This window comes from Canis lupus, chromosome 3 (assembly GCF_048164855.1).
Source record: "Canis lupus baileyi chromosome 3, mCanLup2.hap1, whole genome shotgun sequence".
In the NCBI taxonomy this organism is placed as follows: Eukaryota; Metazoa; Chordata; class Mammalia; order Carnivora; family Canidae; genus Canis; species Canis lupus.
The window spans coordinates 85,787,261-85,815,233 of NC_132840.1; the positions used below are offsets into that span (position 1 = coordinate 85,787,261).

Sequence of the window (27,973 nt, forward strand, 5' to 3'; positions counted from 1 at the left end):
AATGTGACATGTGAGGGTGGGAAAGGAATCGGAGCTTACCAAGCCCACTCCCTGTTAAGATACTGGAACCACAAGATGTCTTATTTATCAATGCTCACATGACCAGTAAGTGGTGGTCCTGACCTACATTATTGTCTGACCCGTAGTCCACACTATATTCATTCGGTGGCCAGAGTTTTGCCTGTCTACACTACACAGTTAAGCTATGTCCTCTAAACAATGATTCTAATTGGGAAGACCAGGTGTATTATTATGACAATAATTTGAGAACACTTGTGAGTAGAATAGTATGGGAGGGTGACTAGGAGATGAACAGGTGCGAGAAGAGGTATCCATTGCATACCACTGAGAGGAGCTGTGCGAGTGCATGTCTGAGGGACGGTCACAGGCAAATGCAAGGGAGAGGGGCTGTCTGATCCTAAATCCAAGCCACAAATCAAGAATCACCCCTTCCTCTCACTGTAGAAAAGAGAGCTATGGACAGGCACCAAAAGGACCATTTCCACACTGGGGTTTTGTGAGATGTGCAGCCCCTATTTGGGGGCCACGGAGTAAATAGAATAAGGGACAAATGTCCTTCCCGTCTCTCATTGGAAACATGAGAAACAGCATGTTAGCTAGGAAAGCTGATTTCTGAGCAGGGCATCCATGACTATGGATGTGGTGGGTGCCATACCCCAGCCACCTGCAAGGGGTAGACAATAGTGAAAGGACAGGGGTAAGAACAGGAGAGGCCCTCTCTAGGAATCCATACCAATCAACACGGAGGATATGACTGGAGATTAAGTCCTGGTAGTTATATAAGGAGTAAAAAGCCAGCTAGTTCTACCTATTAAAAATAACATGGGGCACCTAGGTGGGTCAGTCAGTTGGGCATCTGACTCTTGATTTTGGCTCAGGTCATGATCTCAAGGGCCTGGGATCGAGCCCTGCATGGGGCTCCATGCTGAGCGTGGAGTCAGTATGAGATTCTCTCCCTCTCTGTCTGCCCCTTACCCTGCTCACATGCTCTCTCTCCCTCTCTAAAATAAATAAATAGATTTTTGAAAAAAAAAATAATGTGACCTTATGGGCACCACAAGCTGGTAAGGACAGGGGAAAGATGATGGAATTAAAATAAGTGAATATATGTTTTATTTATCTCATAGTTTGCATAATCCCAGGGAAACAGGGCTGCAAACTGAGGTTCTCAGATCCCCAACGGCATGTCCATGCTCTGTCATCAACTGCATCGCACACAGACAGCCATTCATTTGTATGCTTAGTACATCCTGGTATTCAAAACCGTTTTTGGAAAGAATGAACAAATAATTTATTTCTTGCTTGAAAACTTAATTCATTTATATTAATATTTTGTTTATTACCTCTAAGTTGACCAGATTATTAAATTAACCATTATTCGGTAGCCAAAATTTTGCTGCCCTAACAGAATACAAATTGATTGTATCTATTCTGTGATGACACAGTTAACAAAACACTGAAGATAAAAAGAGGGAAGTGGGGCATCCATGCTTCAGTTCTCCTCCTGGGCCCCTACTCTTTCTGTGGCATTCAACAGCAGGCAGGATGAGAAGGTAAGGAGGTGTCCTGGCTTCCCCCCAGGAAACATGCACCCCAGTAACTCACCGGGCTTCCTCTGCATTGGGCCCTCTCCCTGGAAAGCCAAGAAACCTGACTGGCTCCGTCATGACCTCAGTCACTTGGTCTTTATCTATTAAAATTGTACCTTTGTGTTGGTCACTAAGACATAGGTTGCCTTCTATCCAGGTGCTCTTTCTTGGTGTGCTGGGTTTCAAGTTGTAGTTCTCCAGAGAGCAAAAAGAGAAAGAAAAATAAATAAATAAATAAAATAAAAGGGAAATGGCTCTGAAGAAACACCTTCCTTCCATCTTAGATAACTCATGTCCCCAAGATACCCGCCCTAGCATGGAGAGGGGGAGCCCCATGAGTTTCCAGACTCTCCTCTAACTGGAACTCAACTTTATAATCTCCTTCAGATCAGCCCAGCAGGTAGTGCAAGATCCCAGGTGAGTGGTAGTGAGGGCACAGTGGCCAAGAGTATGAAGCTTGCAATCCAAAGATGGAAGCCAAGCCCCATTTGTACCATGTGATAGTTGGGTGACCTTGAGGAAGTCACTTCCCCTCTCTGAGACTCAACTCCTTGAGTGTGGATGGAAATATCACCTTACCTCCCTTCATCTGAGAATCAAATGAAAATAGAGGTGAGGGGTAGCCCCGTGGCTCAGCGGTTTAGCGCCACCTTCGGTCCAGGGCATGATTCTGGAGACCCAGGACTGAGTCCCATGTCGTGCTCCCTACATGGAGCCTGCTTCTCCCTCTGCCTGGGTCTCTGCCTCTCTCTCTCTCTCTCTCTCTCTCTCTCTCTCTGTCTATCATGAATAAATAAATAAAATCTTTTTTTTTAAAAAAGCATAGAATAAAAAAAAAAAAGAAAGAAAGAAAATAGAGGTGAGAATATAGGCTCTGCGCCCAGTAGAATCATATGCGAATACTGGTTGCCTTTGGGTTGTTCAATAACGAAGAGCTAAAGCCTAAGACAGACAGCACATTGTATACCAAATTCTGTTTTATACCAAACCATGTTAGCGAGCCCAAGTACTTCTGTTTTAAAATTCCATCTTCCACTGTTTGCATATTTAAATGAAAATTCATTTGGATGGCAGCGCGCTTGCAGCGAGACAGCAGTAACTAAATAAACAAATAATCAGCAATGGACTAGGCCTCGATACGGATGAGAATGCAAAGCACCTGCAGTGACACCAGCCTGCGAATGATCAGAGCTGATGGTCCTCATGCTCCAGCTTGTCACCCTCTGGGCCAGGCGCTCTCCCCCGCCCCCAAGAAAGCACACTGCGCAATTAAGCACCTAATGTGTATGTAGGCAGTGGGGAGGAGTCGGCTATGTTTGCCTGTTTAACTTATCCTCTTTCTGTCCTGCTTTTCTTCTGCTGTCAGCCAGGGAAAAACCTCATGACTGCCCTACATTCGGAGAAGATAAAATGGAGGGCATGCCCTAGAAGTGCAGAATTTGAGTCCTGGGCATCAACTCTTATCCAACAAAAGCAGTTGCTTTCACAAAGGTAGCTAAAGACTCTTAATTTTTTTCTGTGAAAAGAGCTGATGGGCCATGTCAGGATGTGTTTGCCCCAGTCTTTTCTTGGGGCATCTTGTGCTCTGCTAGAGGCCAAGCCCTCCCATTTGTGCTTGTGGATGGCAGGGCTCACAGGGCTAATTCTGTGGCAGGTACCATCGTAAGGTCTGGGCTGGACCTCCTACTCATCAGTATCCTGCCCGTTGTGCAAGGACCAACTAACTCCCCGAAGGCTTCTTCCAGTGACAGCATGCATTGTAGCTCTGCAGCTAGAAAACTACTGACCAGCTCGATGATTTGGGGCTCATCTCATGAGTGTTCTCATCTACAAAATGAATCCAGGGCTATTCTCCTCACAGAGCAGTTCTGAGTGTTAAAGGCAGGAGTTCAAATCCAGGGCTAAGACAGTGTCTGTCACCCTGTGAACCACGGACGTTGCGGGAAGTCTCCCCTGGCTGCTCCACTACCCTTGATTACTCTTTCCCGAGCTGCCAGAGGGCCCTGGTGTGTATTTGCACCATTTGTGAGCTATTTAAATTACTTGCTATTTCATGAATGCCCGCCTTTGAGAGTAGGAATTAGGTCCACACATACTTTTCTACCACTTGTAGCACTTAGCCTTTTGCTGAGCGTAGGGTAGACATTTAACGAATGATTGATTTGTTAACACAAGTCTGTTTTGCTTCATGAACAATGGAAGAGTCAAGTCAGAACACCCAAGCATGCTAATCAGGAGCTACTCCATGGCCTACACGGAGGGAAAGCCACTCTTTCTTTGGCTTATATTTCAGTTTGCTGCGTGCATCCATTCATTCTCTCACTAAACATGTCTCACATGCCTACCGGATGCCAGGAATCTGGGACATGGTGATGAGGAGCAAGTCAGCCAAGGTTTCCAGCTTCAGTGAATTTCAATCATTGACCTGCTTGAAGTATTTGCTCCTTTGAAAAAGAAACTATCAAAGTACATAAAAATCTCCATAACCTGAAAAGCTTGGTGGCACATAAATAATAATGTGCACCTTATTATGTTTACCTGTCATCCGACTGGAAGCAGAGTTACCAAATCGGATGCTCTGTGCTACCTGTTGAGCTCATTTCATCTCCTATACAGAAAGCAGCCATGTGAGAAAACCACCTCATTCTAAAATATACTTAGGTTCTATTTTAAGTGTTAAATTTTCATGTTCTTTGAAGATGGATATGTGTCTTCAAAAGCATATGGAGGGGTGGGGAGCCTGGGTGGTTCAGTCGTTTGAGTATCCAACTCCTGATTTCTGCTCAGGTCATCATCTCAGGGTCAGAGATCAAGCCCTGCATCAGGCTCCGCACTTAGCATGGAGTCTGCTTGTCCCTCTCCCTCTGCTCCTCCTCCCCCATGCCCCCTTTGCTTGCTTGCTCTCTATCTCAAATTAAATTCATTAAATTTTAAAAATGCATATGGAGAGGCACCTGGGTGGCTTAGTCAGTTGAGCATCCAGCTCTTGATTTCAACTTGGGTCATGATCTCAGGGTTGTGGGATTGAGGTGCTTGTTGGGCTCCACGGTGGGTGTGGAGCCTGCTTGGGATTCTCTCTCTCCCTCTGCCTGTCCCCTCTGCTCATGCATGCTCTCTCCCACTAAAAACAAACAAACAAAGAGAAAGCAAAGCATATGGCTCTATCAGTCCGAGTTGCAGATGTGGTTGGTCACCCGATAAGGTCCTCCGCTCCTCCCTTGGTGGGCTATAGGGAGTCCCCTGTGTAGGGGAGTGACTTTCCTGTTCCATTCATGTAACTGCAGAGGAAGGAGCAGGAGTTTTCAGGATTCAGGCTTGACCAAAGGCCTAGAGGGCTACATAGGTGCTTCCTGGGATTCACTGAAATTAGTTCTATGGAGTCTTTTCCTAGGAAAAGAGAGACATGTACAGTTGGGGAGGGGAGGGAGGAGAGGAGAAAGAGAGGGGGAAAGAAGACAGGAAGGAAGAAAGGAGGCAGGCAGGCTTCACATACTTTTTTTTATATTTTAATTGCTTTTGGGCTTGACAAAACGCAGCCTCAATGAAGTGTCACAAACTGAACACATCCAACCAGCCCGTGCTCAGGCTGAGGAACAGGACACAGCGGCCCTGAAACCCCGCACCGCTGCCGTCACGACTCCGTCCTCCCACGGGCTCATCTCCAGTCCGACTCCGGTAACGTCCACGGGGATCTGCCGAACGTCCTCCCTCTGGCTGGCCCCGTCTGTCCAACACAGTGTCCTGCAACTCACTGGTACCGTTGCCTGTGTTTGTGATACCGCCCCCCGCGCTGGGGAGATCCTACTGCGTGCACATGGGAATGATTATATCAAAGTTTCCCAGAAGAGGAGAAGTTTTAAAACTGCAAATACGTGTAGAAAAGAGTAGAGAGGAAGATACCTAATTGTACCGGGGAATTTATACTTCTTGGAATAATTCTTTGTGGCAATTAGTCATGACTGCGGTACTGAGCGACCCTGCACAGCGGGGATGAAATACTAATCGCTGTACCTGTGAATGCTTGCCCGTTTGCTAAGGAGCTCTATTTTGTTACCAGAATGAGTAGGGAAATGTGTGAAAAACATATTTGTCATCAAATTGCAGCCATCGGACACCAGTTTATTTGTCCCAAAGGTGGTAGTTTGCAGTGCCCGGTGGCGGGCAAAGCGTTGGTCAATAAGAAAGTCTTAAAAATGCTGGTTTTGAAATGTCTCATGTGTAGAGTGACAGCAAATGCTGCAAAAATAATAATAACAGGGGATCCCTGGGTGGCTCAGCGGTTTGGCACCTGCCTCTGGCCCGGGCGCGATCCTGGAGTCCCAGGATCGAGTCCCACGTCGGGCTCCCGGCATGGAGCCTGCTTCTCTGTCCTCCTGTGTCTCTGCCTCTCTCTCTCTCTATGTCTATCATAAAATAAATAAAGAATTCTTAAAAAATAATAATAACAATAAGAAGAATGAAGTGACAAGCAGAGGGAGAAAGGCACAGATGGGGAGACACCTCTACACTCACTTCCAGGATCAGGACAGAATCGGAGAACCAGCCGAGGCGTGAAGGTGCCTCACCCCGCCTCAGTTCCTCCCCACCTGTGACCTGTGCCTCGCCTTTGTCCGTGGCCCAGCTCCCCCGGTGGAAGCGATTTTCATCCTCTGCCTCTTACTTTGCTGAGAAAGCATAAATTAATCAATAAATAGGCCGGCTCGCCTTCCCCAAATCGCTTCTCCCACCTGCCTCTTCCCAGGGAGTCCACCTTGCGAATCACAGCTGCTTGGGCCAAGGCTCTGAGGAATCTGGGCTTATCTCCTCCCCTGCACCCAGTGATAAGATAATGAGATGCAAGGCTCTGGTATGTTTGACAAGCTGGTGGCTCCAGCAGGCGAGTTGAGAGGCTCAGGGGCTGGGATTGGAGATTAATTAATGCTAAAAGACACAGTTTGATGTGGCAATGAAATTTCGATTATAATAATCTCTAATTATCTTGTACCACGAGCGCCCTGGCTCTCCCAGGTGTTTCTTCGTGGCTGGAAATTGCTATTTGTGCATGAAATACAGCACTGTTCTTCATGGGGGAGGGGGAGAGGGTGTCAGTGCGAGTGGCTGGAAGATACACGCTGTCCCGCTCAGAACGAGGCGGTGTCTGGAGTGCCCCTTTGAGGAAAGTGAGCTTGGCTGTGCTTTATTAGAAGTGTTAACTGAGGGGCCACCTGGGTGGCTCAGTCAGGTGAGCGTCCAACTCTTGGTTCTGGCTCAGGTCACAATCTCAAGGTGTAGGATCAAGCCCCACATGGGGCTCCACGCTCAGCGGGGAGTCTTCTGGAGATTCTCTTCCCCCTCCCCCTCTGCCCCTTCCTCTACTTGGGTACATGCACCCTTGCGCTCTCTCTCTCTCTCTCTCGCTCTCTCTCTCTCTCTCCCCCTCTCTCCCTCTAAAATAACGAAACACAGAAAAAAGAACTTGAGCTGGTGGAGGGGTGGAGAGAGAGAGAGAGAGGAACAAGCAGACTCCCCACTGGGTGGGGAGCTCGAGGTGGGGCTCAATTCCAGGACCCTGACATCGTGACCTTAGCTGAAATCAAGGGTCTGACTTCAACCCACTGACCCATCCAGGGGTCTCTAAATAAAAATTAAAAAATCTTAAAAAAAAAAAAAAGTTTAACTGAGGCCAGATGAAGGAAAGTGTGATGAAGGAGCCTAACTGCACCAGAATCCTTGTCTCCTGGCAAACACCCTCCTGGCTAGACTGGGCCACCTCTATGAATATTGAGGGAAAAGTTCCCTTGTGGAGCACAAATTAAGTCTCATCTTCCCAGGTGCCATCAGGGGACTTTTTCATAATAAGGATTTCACCCTCGGAAAGGAACACAAGTCCTAATGAGTTAGGTGCTTGGACAAAAGATAATAAACCGTCCACGGGGGAGAACAAGGATCCTGTCTTGCCGCAGCACACAGGGATCCCTGGGTGGTGCAGCGGTTTGGCACCTGCCTTTGGCCCAGGGCTCGATCCTGGAGACCCGGGATCGAATCCCACGTCGGGCTCCCGGTGCATGGAGCCTGCTTCTCTCTCTGCCTGTGTCTCCGCCTCTCTCTCTCTCTCTCTGTGACTATCATAAATAAATAAAAATTAAAAAAAATAAAAATAAAAATAAAATTAAAAAAAAAAAGGGACTTTTCCATAATAAGGATTTCACCCTCGGAAAGGAACACAAGTTCTAATGAGTTAGGTGCTTGCACAAAAGATAATATACCCTCCACGGGGGAGAACAAGGATCCCATCTTGCTGCTGCACACAGCCGTTGCCCTCCATCCTCTGAAGCCCCGACGTCCACGGCAAGAGCCTCGTTTGCCCACAGCGAAAGCCTCGTTTGCCAAGAAAATGTGAGCCGTTCAAGGCTGCGAAACCTTCATTTGGCTGCCAGATGACTACAGAGCTCGGAGAAGTCTTCCAGCCAGAGGGGGAGTTGATGGGACTTAACGTCAGGAAAAATACGATGCAAAGACAGGAAGAGGAGGGAATGCATCCCTCACCCACAACACACTTGAAATCAGGGGCACCTGCGTGGCTCAGTGGTTGAGCATCTGCCTTCGGCCCAGGGCCTGACCCTGGGGTCCTGGGATCGAGTTCCACGTCGGGCTCCCTGCATCTCTGTCTCTGTCTCTGTTTCTGTCTCTCTCTGTCTCTCTCTCATGAATAAATAAAATCTTAAAAAAAAAAAAGAAAAGAAAAAATCAGCAAGATATTCATCTAACTTCTTCAGGGCTGCTCCTCACGGGCCCTGCCCACACCCGCACGACAGCTCGGCGAGCCTTGGCGTCACCGGCTGCGCAGAAGGGAGTACTGTGGGGAGCTTGGCCACAGAAGAGTGGTGTGGATGTGGAGAAGTTACTTCACGTCTCTAAATCTGCTCTTTCACTTGCACAATGTGGGGAATAATAGCTATTAATAGTTCACAAAGAGTACTTTAATGTACTAATGTGTTTGGCACAGGGTTTGGCGTGCAGTAAATGCTCAATAAACATGATGATTACCAAGAATATTTAAAGTTGTGTGGCTCTTTGCCCAACTACATAGATATCTGAAAAGCTTTTAGGTAGCACTGTGTGTGTGTGAGCGCGCGGGTATTAGAAGTAACTGCTCATCAGTTTTATTTGGGGCATGTCTGGTAGCCAAGAGTCAGACACCCACATGGTGCTCACGTCTCTCATCCTCATGCTCAATACCAATTATCCTGCTCTCTGAGGAAATTACTGCCTCTGTCTGAATCTCATTATGTGTCAGGACTGTTGCCGGGCCCTGCAGACCAAGTGCTACCTGAGTTGAAGCCTGAGCAAGGGCCGTTCTCGCTGGAGACATACAAATAAAAGAGGGGGCTGAAGTATTGTCGAAGTTTGTAAAAATCAAAGGGGACCCTGGGGACTGCTGTGCCCTTGGTTCAGAGGCGAGTGTCCAGCTGGAATGACAGCGGGTGCCTAAGCGCCGGAGGTAGAGGACAAAGGCAAACAGAGTAGAGGAGAAAGACAGGCTGTACGAGGAGGCAGCGGGTGGACTCCCCGGGGACATGAGTGCCTGGCATCCGAGTGGCAGGCCGCAGCCTTCGGGACATCCCCCGGTCTGGGGCCCGGCTCTCCGCTCGCCTCCTGGGTTGGGAGCTGAGGGATCACGAGCAGGGCCCTCGTGAAGCGTGTTCCTGGGAGTTTGGGGGGGCTTTGTGTCTTGTGTTTCCTGCCTTTAAATGAAGAAGACAGAGGTCTTCCCAGGGACTTAATAACAGATTCAATGAAGAGCAAAAGCCGTGCGGCTGCAAATGCATTTAAGATTCTTTTTTTTCTTTTTATCCTTCCCACCGGCACAGAATGCCTAAGTCACTTCCTGCAAGGTGCTCTCCGTCTGAGCACGTCTAGCTGTGCCAGAGCCAAGCCCGTGGAAGCTCGCTCCTCCCCTAGTCGCCACCACCCAGGCTTGCGTGGCCGTCCAGCCTCTGAAATGGCCCGACATGTGGACATGTTCTGAATCCTAACCTAAGGGGCACCCGCTCTCTGAGCAGGGTTCTGAACACAAGCAGCTCGATGGCAACGGAACCGGCCGACGCCGATCCCCGCGCATTGAGTAATTGGCTGGCTGGGGAGAGTAGGACACTCTGTTGCCTCTTGCTCACATTTAGCTGCTTAAAATTGCTTCCATTGATGGAAGCCCCGGGAAGAAAGCAGCTCACTTATAAGAAACACCCCGGAGGATGCACGGATACATGCACACGATTTTGAAATGGGAGTATTTACATTTGGTTGGTTTGGCTGAACGGAGGATAGAACCTCATTTGTTTTCCATTAGACCCAACAATCTGTGGACCAGAATAAAGGATCCAGATTTGTATTTTGCTAAAGGAAGTGTATCGCTTAGGACGAGGTTTAGTGGCAAGCCACAGAAACCTGAGAAATTATGGCTTAAATAATGTAGAAATCGGTTTTGCATGTATAAAATTATCAAGATAGGCAGCCCAGGGCTGACTCGGTGGCTCTTTGTCACCCAGGACCAGTGCTCCTCTGCACCAACCAGACTGTGATGCTTGCCCGCCTGACCATCAGAGGTCCAGGCATTGCTTACTACACCTTCCAAGGACCCTCTTCCAGAGGGGAGAGGAAAGGTCAAAAAGCATAAACCAACTATGCTTTAGGGCAATTCTTGGAAGCTTCCACCCAACCTCTTGATGGTGGGGACTTAATTCCATGACTACATCCAACTGTAAAGGAGGTCGGACCACATGTTCCACTAAATATCAGAGATTTTATGACAGTCATAACGGATATTGGGATCGAAAATTAGCAATCTCTACTTTGGATCAGCAGAAATCTATTATGCTTATTATCCGAAAATCAGATTTTCCCCAAAGGAGATGCTTCTCAAATATTTTTTTCCCTCTCTTCTAAGCCTCACCTTAATCTCTTGTGATTCATCGTAACTACAAAGATTCGGGTAAGCCCTTTTAAATTGAATCTAGGGGAAAATCTTGGAAGTTTTCAGGTTTGCTTGACCCTTTACCTTTTTTTCATACCTTGCTTGAGTTGAATACAAATATTTGTGTGGTAAAGGGCTTGCCAGACCTAATGATTAGTTTCTCAAATTATTCTCTTATTCCTTCACATTCATCATCCTTGCATAGACCAAATAGCCTAGTAATGCAAATGAGATCTATAGTCAGAGAACAAGTCAAGAGTGAGGACTCGTAATACATGATCCAATCAAGATCCAATAGACAACTTTAGACACTGAGATTTTTCTCTTTGTTAAAATCCCCCTGGGTCAGATCACGATAATCACCTTCTGTACTGGGATGTCTTGGAGGTTAATTAGTGATCTGTATTTCAGGTTGAGCCTTTTATTGAATATTTTTTTCTCTCTTTATCTCTGGCACATTATATGAAATTTTAACTAGAGTTTGTTAGGGATTTAGAGGTTTTTTTTTTTTTTCCCCTCTGAAAAGCTAATATTTAATATCTTTGTGCTATCACTCTTCAGAGAGTGGGAATCTGTTTGGACGAAAAACGCTGACAGTGAAGATCCATGTTTTCAGAAACCAAAAGCTTCCCCCAATGTTTATGGTCGCATATGTTCTGCAGCTTCTCAATATTCTCTAGTAAACACCGTCCCAATGATCAGAGTGACATTAAATAGTTAAGGGAGCACAGCATAGGGGTAACTCAGGGATGCATTTGGAAATAGGCGGATTTCAGTAGGGCTCTGGCCCCCACTAACAATTTGCTTAGACTTTGTGATGTGTAGATCTGTCTAGGTTAAGTGATCAGAAGAGCACGTCGTGTGGGGCATTGAGAGAAGTTAATGAGAAGTGTGTGAAGCATGCCTACCTTACCAAGTGTTCAATAAAAGTGTGTGTGTGTGTGTTTAATAAATGAACTTACTGCCTAAAGTCCCCAGACAGAGGAAACCACCCAAACCACGGAAAGTACCCAGACCGATAACATTTTCAATCAGCCTAACTTCTCAATGTCGGTTTCCTGCCTCTGTTATTGTTAGATACTTTCAAAGCCGGGATGGATTTTTAAATCACAATATAAATTGTTCTCTAGAAGTTCCCTCTAATGTGTGTAAAAGAGATTAAAACCATTAAGAGATTGGAGTATTTTTTTAAACTACATGTTTTCACTATAGACAGTAGCAGTTGACTCACAGCTAAAAAGGATGTGGAAATAAGCACTGTAATACTATCACTTTCCCCTTAATTAAGTCATTATTTCTCATTGTCATTCACTTTTGTTACTGCAATTTTCATCATTGTTTTGTCCTAATTATAAATTTAAATGCATTAAAGTTTCACAACCAAAGAGTCTTTTACCTTTCCTCCATTTTGATTGGTTTGTGCATTTTTACATGTTTGGGGCTGTCTGCTTTGTGCCTTTAAAAAGCAACCCAACTGCTGTAATATTTTGCAGTCACATTTTATTTCCCTCAAATTGTGGCAGACACTGTCGTCACGTCCTCAAGCATTGACTGCTACCTTGCAGAGCTCTGACGGGCTTGTGTTTACCTATTTAGTTTTTGTCCAGTGACTCCTTTTTCCACCTAGATGCCAGAGAATTCTTACTTTATCCTTGACATTCTTTCATGTGAGGAGGATCAGATAAGTTTGAAATAATGTTTCTGGGAACACAGAGAGCTCCTGTGATCCCCAGACTCAGTTCTTCCTCCATTTCAGGGCAGGTCTCCTGTCTCGCCTACTTGAATATTTTGTCAGTGTGTTCGTTAGGGTCTGTGGTCCAGGGATGACACTTTTTCCTATGTTTGATTCCCTCCATACTCTTCATCTTCTCTTTAATTTCTTTAATCACTTTGCATTTCTTCCTCAGCATTTGCCTAGAGTATCCCAGGTCGTTCCTTTACGCCGCTAACTGAATTGGCCAGTGGCCCCTCTTGTGTTGCTGACTCCCGATTGATTAGTCCTCGAACGATCTTCAGTTCGGGCTGTAGAGCCACAGTTGACTCTTTCTTTTCTTTTTCTTTTTTTTATTTAATTATTTATTTATGATAGTCACACACACACAGAGAGAGAGAGAGAGAGAGAGAGAGAGAGGCAGAGACACAGGCAGAGGGAGGAGCAGGCTCCATGCACCGGGAGCCTGATGTGGGATTCAATCCCGGGTCTCCAGGATCGCGCCCTGGGCCAAAGGCAGGCGCTAAACCGCTGCGCCACCCAGGGATCCCCAACTCTTTCATCTCAGTCTATTGTTTTGCAATCTTTTCCTTCTTATTTTACTCATGCATTCATGCTCTTGTCGAGTCATGGTATGGAATAAAGCACTCAGAGGATATGCTTAGGCATTTCAAGTTAGAGTTTCTTCCAAACGGGGTTTTTCATGGAACCTTTGCGAGCAAGGTTCCTTTCTTTATTTCTAATTTGTCCTTTTCCCTTTTCTCTGTGATGTGTTTGCAGTCTTGCCTTCGCACTTCCTTTCATCTTGCTTATTCTTGGGCAGCTTTGTTCAGACCATCTCTTTGTTCCGATATTCTCTTCTCACTGCATCCAAAACCTATTCCGAGAGCCAGAGGTTTGGTGTTCCGTTCCACTTTCACCGTAGCCTGAGGGCCCCCCAAAAAGGGGGAGAGGTCAGATGAGTCTGTTTGAAGTATTTCTTAATAATTGGGCTCTGATTTATCCTCTCCTATTTTGTTAGAGGTACATTTCCGAGGGGGCTTATGCGCGACTTCAGAGTATTTCACTTTGCAACTCGGAAGACTTGGCTTCGGTCAGCAGGGAGCCAATCCTCTTTGAGAGGTTATTCTGCTTCGTCTTCACTCATTTTACCAATCTCTTCTGTCCCGTGGACTTCAAACAGAACCTCAGATGGGATGCATCCTACTGAAAGCGAGGCCCAGTGTAAGCGATTACCACGGCTTCATTCAGTGCATGAAACTCCAACTTTTCTACACGTTTGTTAAGACAGCCGTTATCTTCCAAACTTTATTTTTTTTAAAAGATTTTATTTATTTATTCATGATAGTCACAGAGAGAGAGAGAGAGAGAGAGGCAGAGACACAGGCAGAGGGAGAAGCAGGCTCCATGCACCGGGAGCCCAATGTGGGATTCGATCCCGGGTCTCCAGGATCGCACCCTGGGCCAAAGGCAGGCGCCAAACCGCTGCGCCACCCAGGGATCCCTCTTCCAAACTTTAATAATAAAAATAAGAGAGTTCAAAAAAAAAAAATAAGAGAGTTCAGATTTGCTGTCTGTATCTGGCAGTGTTTCTACCCAAGTTTCTGCTCCCCCCACCCTCCCTACCTCATGCACAATGGCCATGCCATCGAGAAGAGCAAACAGCGGTCTTGGTCTTCTTCATGAATCTACTTCTATCATGGAGAGCAATTTCAGAATCTTGAAGGGAGGGGCTCAGTTCCTCGTGGTATGTTATGTTCAGCCAAACGTACATTAGGAATAGAAAGAGAAAACGAGGTGGCCCAAAGTCATGAATCTCCAAAGCGGCCCGTCTCCGTCTCTTCAAGGCTACGTTGAACACAAACCCTCTCGTGAGCTGTTTTGAGTTGCAGAACAGTTTGCAAATGAGCTTGGAGCACACTGGGTAAAAGGGGATGGTTGGTAAATTCTATTTCACTTCACCAGTGAGCTGAAAAAGCATTGGATAATATGTTATGAGTTGTAGATCTGTGTGATTGCATTGTTGCAAAGTGGGAATTGTTTTGCAACATAGATTCTTAATCACTGAGGCATCTATGATTGAATGCGTCGAAAATTGGCTGAAATTGAAAGTTAACTATACTGCAGACGGCTTATTCTGGTGTATAATTGAAAATAAATTCTAATAACTCTTCTAGAAAGAGCTGCTCAGAGGAAATTTCAAGCCCCCCGAAAAAAAAAAAAGTGCTTTCTTAAAGAGACTCTTCCTCTGCATAATGGAGTCATGAAAACAAAGCCTAACCTAGTTTTTCTGTGATTTGAATGCACTGACCACAAAAAAAAAAAAAAAAAAAAAAAAAAAAAAGTTGATACGGAACACGTGTAAACTTATTTTGTGATATGCTTCCTGAACCTTTATGCTGGAGGGGTCTTATCACTTCTCTTTGAAGTCACTTGACGATCATTTTACACAAAGACAGGGGGAAAAATGGCCTGAGATTTTGTAATCAAACAGCCTTAAGTTTGACTCTTTGCTTTGACCTCACTAAGTGACATTGGCAATTCTTTTTTTTTTTTTTTTTTACTTCTGAGCTTCAGTTTCTATCTCTGTAAAAGGAGCTTAATAATATAATCTAGTTTTGCTTTGTGTAGTTATTGTTAATATGAGAAATAATATAACTATGTGGACAGTATCTTCTACATGGTTGGCACTAGAAGTTATATAAGTTATATGTGTGTGTGTGTGTGTGTGTGTGTGTGTGTAAATAAATCTTATGTAGTCATTCATACATTCATATGTTCATATTTTGCTCAAATATTTGCCCAGTTTTGCATAACCAAAGGCAAGGAATGAATAGGAGAATCAGGAGAAAATGCCTAGCTCTATCTAGGAACAGAAGTTTAGTGTTCTGGTCCTGGATTCAGAAAGACTGGAGCTGGAATCCTGACTTGCATATTAGCCTCTCTAAACCTCAGTTTTTCCATCTGTGAAATTAAAGTAATAACTAACTAAGACAATGCAGAAAATCTGTCATTGCATACTTGTCAGGGCAACTGCAGTGGCTGCACAGCCTCTGGGCTGCTCCAGAGTCCCCCGGACACAGAACGAGGTGCAGAATCACACGGACCTGGCCCCTGCCCGACTCCCCTTCGATGGGCCATGTGACCTGGGGCAAGTTATTGCACGTCTTCCGTGAGGCCCGATTCTCAGACATCAAATGGAGATGCTACACCTCGCAATGTAATGAGGCAGCTTCACTGAGCTCCCGTGCTCGGCAGGTCCTGCTAGTTGTCTTCACCACCCCTCTCCACTTGTGGTTGGCCTCATCGTAGGCAGAGTTTAGACTTTGACATTGCTTACTCTGCAGTCTAGATGATCTCTGAGGTCAGGTGAGAGCCCAGATTGCCCTGGAAAGCTGGCAACGTTCATCGCCAAAGACATAGTCCCCTACTCACCTCTCAGCCTCCGAGTGAGCATCTTTCTCTTTGTCCCTGGTGACGATTGCCAGCATGGATGTGCAAGCCAGCCCTCTGTCTCCTAGTTCACTCCAACAGTGCTGCTCTCATTCTCTTCTAAAACAAAATCCAGGTGGGACACCTGGCTGGCTCAGTCGGTACAGCATGCGACTCTTGATTGTGAATGCGAGCCCCACGTCGGCTATAGAGATTACTTAAAAATTAAAACAAAAATAAAGCAAACAAAAACCAAAATCTAAAGCATTCAGAGGATGCTATCCCTGAAGCTGATTTTTTGTTGTTGTTTTTTCTTTCTTTTTCTTTCTTTCTTTCTTTCTTTCTTTCTTTCTTTCTTTCTTCCTTCCTTCCTTCCTTCCTTTCTTCCTTTCTTTTTTCTTTTTTTTTTTTTTTTTTTTTTGCGGAAGGCCTGAGTCACTTTCTATGGAAACACATTGCATTAAATTTTAAAAATCCAAATAGTGGGAGGAAAGACACTCCAGCTGCTAGGGCAGTAATATCAAAGGGTAGCGTGTACAGGTTACATCTGCTTTCAGGCGTCTGCACCCAGCTACGTTACATCTTCTCTGCTTCCCAAACTGGGCGCATCAGCCCCACCTCTATCCTCATGTCCCTTCCAGTCAGCCCGCTGTCCTGGCCATGCGGTTCAGGTTGTCTCTGTTCTTGCCAGGCCAGCAGCTTCACCTGCTCATCCTGTGCCGCCTGCCGGAGAATAGAGCCTGGCTCCAAATCAAGGCTGTGGAGCTGCTATCTATCTGCAGGTAGATAACTGGCTTCTTCTGACTTTAATTAAGGGTGAGTCCTACCTGCTCCTTGGCCTGCTCTCTGCTCGCCTCTGCCACCACCTAACCTCTTTCCAGTTCTTGTGCCCAAGCCAAAAGGACACTGTCCTTAGGTAGCTAACTTTGCATAAAAAATCACCTCCCAGAAGCCATGCTAGCCTGGTGGTGCACAAGACAATGCATCCTGTAGAGATGTTATAAGGATGAGCCAAAAATGAAAGTTCTTGGAACAAACAGGCTCTCAAAAATGGTAGAATTTTTTATTTGCTTCCTAGACTTTGATTCCAGCACCTTCTTGTAGCTGAGCTTCTCCGTGGACTGATAACTAACAAGTAAGGGTCCCCCTCAACTGTCCCCTGTCCTAAACAGCAACATCCTCCGGGTCACATTGGCTGCCTTGGGCATGGCATTGCTCCCATAGTTTGACCCTATTATCTAAGAAGATCCTTCTGTTTTGACAAGCACTTGTTCTCATGCAGTGTGAACTCTTCTGGGAGGAAGAGTATAGATGTGTCGGTTCACAGGAATTACCAATTACCGGAAAGCTGTGCCCCATCAATAAGGTTAGGAGTGTTATCATCATAGGAGAGTCAGATGCGAGAGTCTAGTGAATTTAAAACACTTAGGAAAACTTTATTTAAAAGTGGGCTTAGAAAAGTATGAGGGCATGTGATATGATGAGGACTGGGTGTTGTATGCAACCGACAAATCACTGAACTCTAGCTCTGGAGCTGATAATACATTGTGTGTTAATTAATGGAATTTAAATAAAAATAAATTTCTAAAAAAGATATGAAGATATGATAATGATATGTTAATGATAAGCAAACGTGATAAAGGAGGCATTACTCTAGAAGTGCTCTGGCTTCAAGTCCTATCTGTTATGACACCCTCTTGTATCCCCTTTTGAAAGGCTCGAAGGCCATCCTATACGTATAGGAAAGCGAGATCCTGCTTCTAGGTTCTTCCACTACATAGTCAGGGGATCTTGAACATTCTCTGTGGTAGTAGTTTCATTATCTCTAGAATGGGAACAATTTAATTCTCCCTCCACGCCGTTTGAAAACATTTTTTAAAGTGAGCATTTAGAAAATTTAACACAGTGATAGCTCAGCCTCATGAGGTACTTACAGGCACTCTTTGGAAAACTTTTATGTTAATTAACTCAATCTTTGAGGGAATCTTAAAAGACTGCTTGCTATTATGCTCATTTGACAAAGGAGGTAGGGAGGCACAGAGAGGCTGAGTAACTTGCTGGAGGTCACACAACTGATGAGGGGCAAAGCTGGGGCTTAAAACTAGGCCATCTGAGCCCAGGCTGGCCTTCCCATCTCATCCTGCCTCCCTAACCAATTTAAGAAGGTGGACTCATGGCAGTACATGGAGAAGCATCCAAACGTTAAGATATTTGTTAGCATGGAGATAATTACAGTCATACCATTTGGAATGCAAAGTAATACTGATCTTTTTCTTTTTCCTTTCCTTCCTTCCTGGTTTGAGGCATTTCCTACGAACTTGCTGACTGCACCTTCTTCTCTTTGCAGATCACATTTATTTTCCAAAGAAAATCTCTATTTATCAAATAGAATTTGGTAGTCAAAGTGGAAAGGCTGCTTCTAATAAAGAAGTCTTAGAAGTCTAAAAAAGGGACATGTGCGACCTTTCCCCTTAACCACAGACACCTCACCTAGTAGGTCAGATACAAAGACCTAGTGGCAAGACCTAACCATTTTACTGTTAAGCCAAGAGGGGGAAGAGTCTTTTTCTGAAACACAAACTTGCCCCTCCCTCACCACGCAAAACCTATTCTGGCGCTTTCTCTGGAGAAGTTGGCAGCTCTTCAATGGAGGGGGGTGTAGGGGGTGGTGGCCAAATTCCCCTCTGGTTCTAGTGACCCAGGGAAAGATGGGAGCACCCATCCCAGGAGAGTGTTTGGAAGCAGAGCTGCTCCAATTTTGAGGATGTCTTTTTGTTTTCTGTGTATTTTTTGCTGGTTCCACAACCTCCTTGCAGTTGGGAAGACTTCCAAGGGCTTCCCCTTATACCTGGAAAGACTATGAAACCACATGGAAAGATACCGTACGTACTTCTTCGTGCTGGAATGATAAACATATACGACTTATTATTGTGACAAGAGACAAAGACTAAAAAAAATGAGTCCAAAAAACTTCTAGATTCATCCATCTCAAAACAGATTATTGACTGAGAATGTACAGCATTTGGCTCATCCTGTTCCTTAGAAGGTAGAGCTCAGGGTGGACAATCATCCTTCCCGGTAGAGGCTCCCCTGCAGGCTCTCATAAGCCAAACTTTTGTGTTGGCTGAACCATGGCATGGACCTAATTTGTCATTTCCTGTCTCATTCGTGAGGCCCACTCTCCCCCACTGCTTTGGAACAAAAGCTTGAAATATGAATCCAGAGGCCAGACTGCAGGACCTCACACTCCACAGGGGACATCAATTAAGTGCAGCAACTCCTAAACGTGGGGCCTCAGCTGAACTCTATGTGGAAAATAGCGGTGAAGGTTTCTCATGCCCGTAGACGCCCTTGCCCACCCACTCCAAAACTATGAAACCACTATCTCCTGGGAGGGGTCTAGAGCTCAGTATTGTTTCGAAGCTTCACAGATTATTTTGATGCCCAGCAGAGGCTGAGGATGACTGTCACATGGTTTCTCTTCATTGGTGACTAAAAGCTGCTACTATCTACCTTTTTTTTTTTTAATTTTATTTATTTATTTTTCACCTGCCAGGTTATAGTACTCAATGAGTTACTTGCTTTTTCCAGACACTACAATCAGCCCTGCATGTTGGCTGTCAGCACACATACTAAAGGAATCATGGGAATGGCATTGCCCAAGAGACAGAAATTAGTCCACGCAAGAAAATATGTACTCTTAGGAAGTGTTCCTCTGTGCTTAGTTGCCACTGTAGGACAATTCACGGGTGTCCACACTGTAGCTACTTGCTAATTTCTCTGTTGAGACTTACATTCTGTACCCAGATTGACATTATGGTGATGTTGTTGATGATGATGATGATGATAATTATGATGATAATGATTTCCTAATTCACTAGACTGAGTTGTGGAATAATAAGCATGTCTTTGAAGAGGCATCAGGAGTTTTATTTGATAGTCCACCCCTGCGACCTTGGACAAGTCACTAACCTTATTGAATCTTATGAGCTTTTTTTTTTTTTTTTTTAACTCATAAAAAGGAGGGAGTTAGACTAGCTCAGTGGTTTTCAAAAGGTATTTCACAGTAGAATCCTTTTTTTAAATTATTTTTTTAGAATCCTTTTTAAATAAAGCAGATTAAAGGGGATTGTCTCTGGCTGCAGCCAGGGCTGTGGCGGTAAAAGCAGAGCTCCATGACTATGAGGTCTCTCTGAGACCACCATGAGCCCACTGGTCTTGTGAGCTCAGAAGAGTGAGCAGATCTGAATCTTACCAATTGAGGCCAGTCTGGGTGCCTGGAGCTGTCAGCCTGTCTAGCTTTTCCAATGCAACCCCCTTTTTTTGTTGTTGGGGAGGGGTGGGGAGAGAAGAGCAGAGATGGGAGTCAGTGGTGGCTGTGAGTAGCACCCTAACTGGTAATTTATTGTAGTAGATGATCCCTGGGTTTTCTGAAAGTTCCCATAGTCTGGATTTTAAGACTTTGCTCCTTAATGTATCTCTTAAATCAAGTAGAGAACAAAAAGACACCCATCAAAATTCTGGTGGTTTTTATGACACGACCATTGCCTGGCACGAAGCACAGCCACTCTGGAGCAAGTGACCAGGCTGGATGGACAGTGAGGAACACAACAAATGGAGACTGGAGATGGGAAGGGTTGGGAAGAGAGTGCCGTGTTGAAGCTCCATCAGCAGTCCTCAACATTCAAGAAAGGCAGAGCAGTTTGGAGTTGAGTCAGGACTCCGTTCTAGAAACTGAGGAGAGAGCCAGATAGTTGCTTGTCAAAAGAATAACAATTTGGGGAAGTGCAAGAACTGACTTTGAAACAGATGAAACAATATAAAACTCCAATAAACTCAGGTATCACTCTGGAATTAATGGAGGACAAATTGGTTCTGCTGTTAACTTAAATACCCATCTGCTCACATCCCTGGAGCCCATAAATTTGTGGGGCTAATTAGTTGTTGCCATCCTGAGAGCAGCAGGGGGCTAACCACGTTCCCTGGAGTTTTGTTACACGCAAGCCCATTTCCCTGCCTCTTCAGACACCTGAGCTGGAAGGGTGGGGAGCCGAGTGGAGATGACCCACCCTAGACTGGTCCGAAGACTTTGGATGAGATGGTGATGGCTCCATGGTCTCATCTTGACCTTCCTGAAAGATGGACGGAGAAACCTCCAAGCCTAGTTACATTTTCTCTACTTTTATGTATGTTTTTTCATCACATCTACAACAACAATGCTTTTGCTCATCCACCCAATTACCATCCCGTCCCCTCCCCCCGTCCCCCTCTGCTGCCTGACTTGACTTCTCTAAAAGCGACTCTGTCTGTACCAGAAACGTGAAGCCTTAATATAGGCTCTTCAGCATAATCGCTTCTTAATTAAGTCAGGCTATGGCTCGGTTTCCCAGAATCGTTTCCAGAGGGCTTAATTTTACTTCTGCTCAAAATTAATATTTTACATTTTGCTCTTAAAAGAAACAAAAAAAAAAAAAAAGACTGAGAAGGAACTCGAGAAGAGGAGAATGAGAGAGCGGTCCAGGGAAAAAGAGAGCTCATCTTTCAGCTCCCATTACAGAACCTTCAAGCCTCTGTTGCTGTTTTCAGCAAGTAATACTCAATCTGTGACATTCACTTTAGCAAAACAAAGCATGGATCAAGGTAATTAAATGGCACAGCTCACAGTGAATTAAGGGATGATTCTATCAGTGGGAGACACCTGCTGATCTGACACTTTCCACGTGGCTGCTTTGTCCTGGCTGTGCCCGCCGGGGGCTGCGGGAGGCCTGCGGCCTGTACCTGCACACGAGGCCCCGGGGACTCCTGGAAACGGGCACAGGCGGAGCTGCAGGTGCTTGTCCTGAAGGCCGGAGACCCAGGAGACGGGTGACATCAGTGCCATTGTATGGTGTTCCTCCAGGGCTGGCCGACTACTGTCCCATGCCCTGGCCAGCACCCCTTGGGGGCTCTCACATGCCCGTGGTGCACAGGAACTGTGAGTATGTTCACCCTGAGGCCACAGGGAGCACGCTCATCCTTGAGAAGGAGCTGGACTGCTGGCCCAACCCGACAGCCCTGTGTGTTACCTGCTCAGCCATCACTGACGCCTACCACCTCCGGGCTGTGTGCAGCTGCCGGAGCTCCAGCTATAGCAAACCATGGACACGTGTGCCACCCTCAGCAAGCCTCACATCCATGGTCATGGGGCACAGGCAGGCTGAACGTGCACTCGGGAAAACTTGCTCTGAGCTCATGCAGGAGAGCTGTGCGAAGGAGACCTGGGAATCCCCAGAGGCTCAGGGTATACCCTGGAGGTGTGTGCTGCCTAAAAATGAGTCAGGCTTGGATTTTTTTTTTTTTTGGTACAGTCATAATCAAATATGCACAGAAATTCTGTACTTCTTTTTTTTTTTTGAAATTCTGTACTTCTTCTCTCATTCTGCACTTCTCTTTTATTTTTCAAAAAATTTTCATTTATTTTTATGAGGGAGAGTGAGAACGCACAGGCAGGGGGTAGGGGAAGATGGAGAAGCAGACTCCCCACTGAGCAGAGGGCCTGATGCGGGACTCGATCCAAGGACCCGGAGGTTATGACCTGAGCTGAAGGTAGACACTTGACCAACTGAGGCACCCAGGCGCCCCTATCATTCATTCTGCGGTTCTTACCATTATAAGCCTACCTCCATGGAATCTCCCAGGAGGTTACACAGTGGTTGGGGGTTTGGAGAATTTACTCAGAGGCTGAGGACCTGGAAATGTGGTGCTAGGACTCTGGCCCAATGTATAAGAGGCTAAGTGCAAGCTCCCTGAGAGGTTTCTTCCTCTTCCCCCCGACCTTCCCTCTTCTCTGCTTCCCAGTGAAGAGGGGTGCTGTCCAGGGAGGGGCAGGGGGCGGGGTGGGGAGAGAAGGAGTCGATGGAAGTCAAAGGCGCCCCACGGGACCAGTAGACTGAGTTCTTAACCATTGATCTAACCTCATGGAATATGCAAATCTATGTGCACATATGCGATAATACCTGGACACGGCGTCTATGTGATCACTGAAATTCTGGTTCCAGTAGAACCTGATGGGAATTGGGAAATTACATCCTAGGGCCCGTGACTGATGCTTCCCCAGGGTATTTCATTTGCATAACTGATTGTTGGCCCGATAGACCCTTTGTCCTACTGTACGAAGTACCACCAGAAGCGGGTGTCTACTACTTGGCCTGTTCTTGCTGAGGGGCTGCCCAAATTCATTACTTGCTATGAAAGTTTATTGTACAAATACTATGTAAGATAATTTTGCTGTACACTAGTAGGGATTGAGAAATCCTTTCATACATGGATTTTCATCAAAAGAAAAGTCTATTTCTTTTAGGAATGGATTTATTACAAGGGGCTTAGTTTATAGGATTTCTCAATTTCTTTTTGTAAATATTTTATCAGCATGATAGATTTGTCTTAAGAAGATTGAAAGGTATATTTTCCTTTAGCCATTTGGTGTAAGAAGAGAAATGATTTTTTTCCCCCTGAGAAAGAATTGAGGATGGCTATAAACCCATGTATGTTCAGGTGTTTCATAATGGGAATGGGGACTTCCTCATTGATGCCATCTTGTGCTTGGTTATCAGAAGCTTCCCCTGCAGTGGAGAGGCTTGAAACATCGTCAACATGGGCTCTACCAACAGGCGCCAGGCTCGAGTCTGGAGTCTCTGTGTTCTTATCCATTCAGAAAGGTGCCGTGGAGTGAGCCCTTCCCTTATGTGCCTCCTTTGTGGTTAGCAGCCTTCACAATAATCATGAAGTAGATACTATCATCAGCCATTGAATAGTTAGAAAAATTGAGGTAGAGAGAAGCGCTTGACAACGAAGGGGAGGGGTCTAGTTGACAAGGCCATGTGCTTGGGAACCCTATCATGCTGCTGCTTCGGTAGGTCCTCCCTCGGGAGAGGCTCTCACGTGCCCCTCTCAAATGTGTTTGCTGTTCTCAGACTTTCCTCAAAGCACAAATTCCTGCCGAGTCAGAGCCAGTGGCTGGAGAGCTGGCAAAGGCAGCAGGCATTCTGGGGAAGGCGTGCAAGAGCATTCCATTTCAATTTTGGCTTTCTCATTCAGACCTTACGTGCCCAATGGGAAAGGACATCTGTGTATTACACCAAACCCTGCGGCGTCTTACTCTTTTTACAATCTCATCCAGTTTTAACCTTCATCTCTACCATGGGGACCTCTCCCAGTGGTTTGTTTTTTATATTATTCTACTTCTTACACATTCAGGTAGCTAGTGCTGTGGTGCTCTTGGAGATATGTGTGATATGTATCTTCTTTCCTCCGTGGTAGCAGAGCTCCCGTCCACCCTTGGGATGGGTCTAATATTGTCTTTCATACCATTTTTCCACCAGTTCTTGGATAGGTCTGGAGATATTGGATTACAGGGGGCACCCAGAATGCTAGAGGCGAATGTCGGGGACTGGATCATGACCCCAACACAGTTGCATGCTATCAGAAATGTCCATGATGCTTGGCCTTCGCAAAAGGAAATAGAAAACTTAGATTCTAATTATTAAGAGTATGAAACCCCAAGACCAATCTTAATGATGAATATGCACAAAACGGAGGCTAAAAACGCAGACCAGCACTGTCAGCACAGAGAAGTGAACAAGAGAGCAAGTATATTTTCTGAATAGACTTCAAGGACAAGCACACAATCGATCACCTAAGACAGAGGTCAGCAAATCATGGCCCCTGGGCCAAAGCTGGCCAAGTTACCTGTTTTTACAATAAAGTTTTACAGAAACCACACTCACGCTTTTGCATACGCTCTAGGGTCGAATAGTGAGGCCCAGACAGCATGACCCAACAGCCTAAGTATTTAAAACACAGCCCTCTGCTCTTCTTCTCTTTTTGGTGCATACAATTTTCTTTTAAACTTCACATGGAAAAATCTAGGCAAGTCCAACTCAGTCTCCTCCCCCATACCTTAACTCATTTCCTTTCCCTTCCACACATACCAATTTGAAAAGATGCCCAGAACTTTGATTTCTGCAAGTCAGTCAGTCATCTCTTCAAAATATTCGGTGCCATGGTCTACTTAGTTGCAGGTTTTACATGAAGTTCCAGAATTTTTTTTATTGTACTTTACCTTTTTAGAGTACATTTTAGCATAAATGGCATGAAAATTATTTGTGCGTTGTCTCACACTTAGAATCTCTTTGCCAGATCCTGCAATTTGGCCAGGAATTTCTGGGGGTAGGTGTGATAATCATCAGACAGTCCTTGACACCTCCAACTAGAAATGTATAGTGGGAAATTGAAAAGAAATGAACTCTAGAGGGTGTTTCAATCTCAGCTTTTTCGACTTTTGGAGTTTTGTTTCAATTTTAACCTACTATTCCCAGTATGACATATTTCCTGGTTTTCAGTATCGATTTTTATATTATAAAAGAAATACAAGGATGTGCTCATTGTTTCTGGGTCATGTCCACACCATAATGTGTTCACTAAGGAGTGTGTAAAGCCCTCAGTCCAGAATTATATGGAGACAGAAAATGTGAAAGGGGACATGGAACTTATAGGCTGCCTTGCAGGGCTCCCCGACTGGAGACTGTTCATAAGGAGGTTAGCCTTCACACCCGAGCAGCACCAGCTGAAAATTCTGGGTTAACTCATCTTAAATTTCACACGTTTATCAGTGGGATTATATCCCCCACCAACCTTCCTTAACAAAAGGTCAAGTGGATCACGGAGAAGTGTCCAGAAATAGCAAAGCAAGTCCTTGAGACTCAGAAGCATTTGATCCAGGGAAAATATGAGCCCTGAGCAAAGAAAGAAATTCACAACTTTCTTCAGACTCAAGAGTATCACCAGTGAGAATGCTCTTAGGTGCACGGACAGACCCCAGTAGGTTATGAAATTGTGCGAGGCATGAACAGTGCATCTCTAACCTTTGAGAAGGGCATCACCGAGGGCAACCACCACACTGTGGGCCATGACGCAGAGTGTTAGAGTAAACAGGCCTTTAGAGGAACCCCTAGCTTCCAAGATAAGAAAGGGCAAGCTAAGAAAAACAAATCGAGGGGGAAGCAATCTGTCAAACAATAAGCTTCCCAGTCTGCTAGGTTTATTTTTTTTATACATGATTTCACTTGATTCTTGCCACATTTCTGAAATTCTACAAATCACATCCATTGAGTAAATGGGAAAATTAAGCTTTAGCAGAGTTAAACATTTGTCCGAAGCTTCTATAGTTTGTCAGTGATGGAGCTGGAGAGAAATTCATATCTGATTCTTCACCACACCACACAGGGTTGGAGGACCATTGTCCCCAGCTCTTTCGGGGACCAGAGCTGAGAGAAAAAGTTGACCTTCATGTACCTTGTAGATAAGTTTTTTTTTAACCTACTACAAATGATGATTTTAATATTTATTTCAAGTAATTCCTGAATTATGTATTTCAGGTCATTTCCTGTAGGCATATATTGCATCCTAAGCAAAGTACAGCTTAGGATTTAATTTCTTTTTGTAAGATATACTCTCAGCAACCCTATCACTTTGTAATACTAAGATAGTTTAACGATAATACTAGGAAAAGAGAGGGGGCAAAAGCACGGGGTGGGAGGTGTGTGGTAGCTTGTAGGTCATCGCCCTATTCTTTCCTCTCATTATACTGCATAGTATGGTGTGAGGATATAGGACCTGAGATTTGTGGCACATTTCTCTTGGATCCATAAACTGCTTTTTTGTGGCACCTCCAGAAAGAGGAAATCGAAGAAAAAGAATCACTCTTGAGTTGCGTGAATTCAAATGGAAGCCAAAAGAAGCTGACAAATACTGAAGCATGAGCCAGAGACAAAAGTGGGCCCGTGACGTCTGCCGATGTTGTGTCTGGGGTTGTTCATTTCATCATGTCATGCGCCAGGTGCGTGGTGACAGGTTGTTGTGCTGACAACCGCAAGTGTTCAGTTAAGCACTGCCACTTGCTCTATAACATCCTAGTGGAAGATGGAAAGATCTCTTTGTCTCAATTTGAGTAATAATGATGGTAATTAAAACACCATGCATGGCACCAGCTCCTGGTATGTAGCGAATTTACTCAGATCAAGTAAATCTAAAAGTCACTGCTTTGACAACCATATGTGAGTGTAGGGTTTCCGGAAACAGAACGCAGTATTTGCTTATGCATGTGGGGGAGGGAGAGTGGGAATGGGATAAGAAATGGTGTGGGCATTCCCAGGGCCCTTGCATTACCTGGAGAGAGCTCCATAATTCATAATCCTGAAATCCATAGGCTGATAATTGCCTTAATCACTGAAGAAACATGGCTGAAACGAACGGAAATAAGCCATAAAACTCATTACAAGATAACAAGATTCTATCTATCCTCTGAGGTCACGTTAGTGTTCTGTAAGGTCAAGGAGTTAATCACCTCGTTCAGTAGAAGCACGTAGATAAGACACTGGTGTGTGTGTGTGTGTGTGTGTGTGTGTGTGTCTGTGTGTGTGTGTGTGTGTGTGTGGTTTAAATCTTCCCAAATTCCAGGACGATAGAGATGGCCAGGTAGGTGAACGAACAGTGGATGACAGTTTATGAATAACCCATGGTTTTGTGCTTTCCTTTGTCGACTTTTGGAGTACAGATGCCCAAGATATCAGTTATCATTAAATGGGTTTGGTTTGCAGATTTAGCATTCCCCAGACTGACCCCCCATCCCGTACAATCCAAGTAGGCTGTCAACAGTCAACGGCCGTACAGGGCTACAGCTTGAGAGTCTGGGCAGACTTCTTTCCCGCTGGCCTGATCAAGTGAACGGTAGATGGTTACACAGGCAAGACTCTTCTGCGTGGCCCACTCTGATCTCCACAGTCTTAGGATGAGGGAAACAAGGCACAGGCGGGGGCGGCCCTAGCCACGTCCTGCAGCCCATCACAGCAGATGAGAGCAATGAGCTTAGGCCAGGGAGCTATTTCACTAGAAGATCAGGTTCTTGGGGAAGGAAAAGCAGAAGCCAGAGGTGGCAAATGTCAGGAGGGTGGAATCTCTGAATCCCCCAAGGATGCTAAGAACCACATCGTCTTGAACGTGGCCTCACACACTGAAGGCGAATATTGGTTAACCCGGCCCAGGGGAGCCTGCTGCTTCTTTGTTTTTTGTCCTCATTCCATGCAGACGACCCACTTCCCCTTCCGTGCAGGCCCTCACCTCCATCTCTGCCCCTCCCTCTTCTCTGTAGCTTCCAAGACTCCGATCTTGCATTTAGACCTAGATGTCCCAGGTTTTCCAATAAAGACTGGAAAAGAGCAAAGACAACAAAAC

The 27,973-nt window shown here is 45.3% G+C and overlaps 1 protein-coding gene and 1 long non-coding RNA gene across 8 annotated transcripts in view; both read left to right on the top strand.

The window, feature by feature from the left end:
* On the top strand, nucleotides 1–26,737 carry LOC140631255 (uncharacterized). 7 transcript variants are annotated; one of them, XR_012028890.1, is made up of 4 exons: nucleotides 1–105; nucleotides 1,467–1,574; nucleotides 16,395–16,519; nucleotides 26,416–26,737. It is a non-coding gene; the product is annotated as an uncharacterized lncRNA (long non-coding RNA). The 7 variants fall into 7 exon arrangements; XR_012028891.1 differs by having other exon boundaries at nucleotides 16,395–16,485; nucleotides 26,416–26,736; XR_012028892.1 differs by lacking the exon at nucleotides 26,416–26,737 and adding an exon at nucleotides 16,782–17,256 and having other exon boundaries at nucleotides 16,395–16,485.
* Nucleotides 1–27,973, top strand: part of NTM (neurotrimin) — a 941,158-nt gene that overhangs the window by 244,138 nt on the left and 669,047 nt on the right. The gene's annotated exons all lie outside the window — the stretch shown is intronic.